General features: G+C 40.4%; 1 non-coding gene across 1 annotated transcript; it reads right to left on the bottom strand.

Moving 5' to 3' along the window:
- Nucleotides 1-3,340: 3,340 nt before the first annotated feature.
- LOC141694177 (small nucleolar RNA R71) lies at nt 3,341-3,447 on the bottom strand. The gene has a single exon (XR_012563503.1). It is a non-coding gene; the product is annotated as a small nucleolar RNA R71 (small nucleolar RNA).
- Nucleotides 3,448-4,597: the final 1,150 nt, after the last annotated feature.

Here is a 4,597-nt window from a genome sequence, read left to right on the forward strand (position 1 = left end):
AGGTTCTTGACCATGTTCTGATTCTAAATCTGACATATCATCAAACTTCAGTTTCTCAGAAGGATCTTCAGTTTGGATACTAGGGAGTTTAGTGTCATCAAATGTAACATTGACACTTTCAATTACTTTGTGTTGATCAATGATATACACTCTGTATGATCTTCTTCCATAACCAACAAAAATACCCTCATATGCCTTTGCCTCGAATTTACCACGACGATCATCTCCATCCTTGAGCACGAAGCATCTGGCACCAAATACATGAAAGTATTTGATAGAAGGTTTCTGTTCATTCAAAATCTCATAAGGAGTTTTCATGAAGTCTTTGTTGATTAGAGTTCGATTCTGAGTATAACATGCAGTATTGACAGCTTCAGCCCAAAAGTACATTGGAAGACCTGATTCACTTAACATCGTTCTTGCAGCTTCAATCAATATACGATTCTTCCTTTCTACCACTCCATTTTGCTCAGGGGTTCTAGGAGCTGAAAATTGTCTGGTAATCCCTTTGTCTGTACAGAATCCATTGAGAAGTGAATTCTTGAATTCTGTTCCATTATCTGACCTTATTGCTCTAACAGGGACATTAGAATCTAACTCAATCATCTTGATATGATCAATCACAACTTGTGGTGTTTCATCCTTAGAGTGAAGAAATAAAACCCACGTATACTTGGAATAGTCATCAACTATCACAAGACAGTAATACTTCTTTGACATCGAAAGGACATTAACTGGTCCAAATAAATCCATGTGCAATAATTGCAGAACACCAGTTATGGAAGATATGTCAGTGCCTCTGTGACTTGCTTTCTTTGACTTTCCTTTCTGGCAAGCCTCACATAGTCCTTCTGGGGAGAATTCCAGCTGAGGCAGACCTCTGACCAATTCTCTTTTGACAAGAGAATTCATTGTTTTGAAATTGAGATGAGAAAGTCTCTTGTGTCATAGCCAACTATCATCTGACGATGCCTTTGCATAGAAACAATTGACTTCAGGATTGCTTCCAGAGTTCATGTCAGCTACGAACAGATTTCCTTTCTGGATTCCCATCAAGGAGGGTTTTTCACTTTTCTTGTACAGAATCTGACACTTCAGCTTGTCGAATAAAACATTGTAGCCGTTGTCACAGAACTGACTAATGCTAAGCAGATTGTGTTCAAGTCCTTGCACAACATACACATTTTCAATGATAATATTTCCAGCTAGCAAACTGATAAGTGGCATTTTATACCACTTAGAACGTCTTAAAATGGCTTAAATTGGTGTTTTGAAATCAAGTATTTTGTGTATTTGATGCGTTTTTCTAGTATTTATGCATTTCAGGGTATTAGTTGCATTTCGGAGGAGGAATCATCAAGAATAAGCCTTGGCATGTGTTCACCATTGCGAGAGGAAAAGAACGGGCAGATTACGGCGAAGAAACGGAGCAAACCTGGATTTTTTCCAGTAGGGTCCTGCGCGCCCGCGCAGCAATGCTGAGCGGCCGCGCAGCAGCCTTGCGCGCCCGCGCAGAAATGCTGAGCGGCCGCGCAGGGTCGGGGAAAAAGCTGAATCATTTTAGACTTCTACTTCTGTTTGGCTTCCAACTTCTATGTAATCTGAGTTTTATGGGACTATTATATAAGTAGATTTGAGACGTTTTCATAGAGAATAGGAAGGAGATTATGTTTTAGATTGTGTTTTGTGCAAGAAGCGAAGGAGATAAGGAAGAAGACCGATTTAGCACACTGCAGCGAAGAGGAAGCATATTTTCCTGTGATTTTTGTTTCGTTGTAACGTTGGATGCTAGTTTTCTTGCTTTGACTTATTTACTCTTGTGACGTACTCTGTTTTAATATAATTAGTTTAGTTATTATTTTCTTGTGTTGTTTATCATGATTTCATATGAACCCATGATGGCGATAAGTTCTATTATGGGCTAATCGTGATCATGGGGTTGCAACGGATTTATTATGGAATTCTTTAGTTAATTGTTTAATACTTTAGTATGTGATGATTGCATGATATCTAGTATTGGTTGTGCGTATTCGTCTTATATGCGTCGCGAACATATAAGATAGGGTGTTAATCTCTTGTGAAGCGACAGTGGATCTTGAGATTTAGAACTTGCCATGCTAGCATAGGTTCATGTACGTTGTGCATGATTAGTGGGTAACTCTAACAGTTTTATTTGCCCTATGTAATCAAAAGGGATAACTTGTGCTTAAATCGTTGTGTTATCAATTTCTGTAGACATATAGGAACTCAACATAATTGATGACTATTCAACTTCTATCTTAATTGTGGATGTTTGGTAGAATGGTATTAGTACAATGAAAGTTGGCTTTTATCAGTTTCGTGTTATTCGATTAATGTCATCACTGTCATATGCTAAAGGTAATAACAATGGCTATAGAAGGAAGTAATAATGAAGTTGTGATCTCATGAGTGTTTTATTATTGATAAATTGAAGTGTTAGTTAAGTGGTTAATTAAGTAGTTAATTATAGTTAATATTTAATCAACAATTTTAAGTGTTATCTTAACATTGAGAAGTAGTCATACATTGGTGAGTGAGTTTAATTAGACAATAAATTAGTCTGAGTCTCTGAGGGAACGAACTAGAAAGTATTCTATATTACTTGCGAACGCGTATACTTGCGTGAATATTAGTGCGTGATTTCGCCCTAACAAGTTTTTGGCGCCGCTGCCGGGGACTCGGCGTATTTGTTTAGTTTATGTACTTACCATCATTGGTCATTAGGACTCAGTGATTAGGACGTAGTAGTTAATTACTCTTTTCGGTTGTGTTTCAGGTACTTTAGCAAGCGTTTATGCAAACTCGTTCTCGTGCTCGCAAGAGGACCTTAGATACAGCTGAGGAGAAAGACGAAGTTCTTGATACTCCGGAGAAGTTAGATTTTGAGGATTCGGATTCAGGAACTGAGCAGAAAGAACCAGTAAACATGGGAGATCGTATTGTTCAAGCTGATCCAGCTCTTATGGATTTTTCTCGGCCTAAAATTGATGACATTCAGTCAAGCATCCTTCATCCGGCTATTCAAGCTAACACCTTTGAAATCAAGCCGGGCACTATTCAGATGGTGCAGAATTCTGTTTCTTTTGGAGGAGCGGCAACTGAAGACCCCAACATGCACATAAGGAATTTTGTCGAGATCTGCAGCACTTTTAAGTATAATGGCGTGACTGATGAGGCTATCAAGTTGAGGCTTTTCCCATTCTCACTGAGGGATAAGGCTAAAGACTGGTTACATTCTGAACCAGCTGGGTCCATCACTACGTGGCAAGATCTTGCGCAAAAGTTTCTGGTGAAGTTTTATCCAATGGCAAAGACTGCTGCTATGAGGAGTGCTCTTACTCAGTTTGCGCAGCAACCTACAGAATCTATGTGCGAGGCTTGGGAACGCTACAAGGAAATGTTGAGAAAATGTCCACATCATGGAATGCCGGATTGGATGGTAATCACTAGTTTTTATAATGGTTTGGGGGCCCAATCTCGGCCCATGCTCGATGCAGCAGCTGGAGGCGCCTTATGGGCTAAAAGCTATACTGAGGCGTATAATCTTATCGAGATGATGGCTGCAAATGAGCATCAAAACCCAACTCAGAGGATGACGTCAGGCAAGGTAGCAGGTATTCTGGAAGTTGATGCAGCCACCGCTATTGCAGCCCAGCTCCAAGCGCTATCAATGAAGGTTGATTCTTTGGCTACGTATGGAGTTAATCAAATAGCTATGGTTTGTGAGCTTTGTGCAGGTTCTCATGCTACGGATCAGTGTTCTCTTGTCAACGAATCTGTTCAGTATGTGAATAATTATCAGCGATAACAGCAGCCTGTGCCAGCGACCTATCATCCTAACAACAGAAATCATCCAAATTTCAGCTGGGGGAATAATCAGAATGCTATTCAGCCAACATATCAGCAAGGAGTAAGTAAACAGTTTAACCCACCTGGATTCCAGCAACCACATCAGTATGCTACAAGGCAATCATATCCTCAACAGGGAATTGCAGTTGCACCTACTAGTGCTGATTTTGAGGAACTTAAGCTGTTGTGCAAGAGTCAGGCGGTTTCTATCAAGACCTTGGAAAATCAAATCGGTCAATTAGCCAATACAGTGCTCAATCGTCAACCTGGCACTCTTCCCAGTGACACGGAAGTACCAGGCAGGAAGAAAGCTAAAGAGCAAGTCAAGGCTATTACCTTAAGGTCTGAAAAAGTAGCTGATGCTGAAAAGGCAAAAGAAGTCGTAGCTGAAGTTAGAGATGAAGAATCTAAGCAAAAGGAGAAAGTGGCGGACCCAAAGAAGACTACTGTTGAACACACTCTGCCTGAGGCTAATACAGGGGAGAAACAGCTCTATCCTCCACCACCTTTTCCTAAGAGATTGCAGCAACAAAAGCTGGATAGACAGTTCGGGAAGTTTCTGGAGGTGTTCAAGAAACTTCACATCAATATACCTTTCGCTGAGGCTCTGGAACAAATGCCTAGTTATGCGAAGTTTATGAAGACTATTCTTTCAAGGAAGGTGAAACTGGATGACCTTGAAACCGTTGCTCTCACGGAAGAATGCAGCGCTGTTCTGCAGCAAAAG

The sequence above is a fragment of the Apium graveolens genome, chromosome 10 (assembly GCF_009905375.1).
Source record: "Apium graveolens cultivar Ventura chromosome 10, ASM990537v1, whole genome shotgun sequence".
Taxonomy (NCBI): domain Eukaryota; kingdom Viridiplantae; phylum Streptophyta; class Magnoliopsida; order Apiales; family Apiaceae; genus Apium; species Apium graveolens.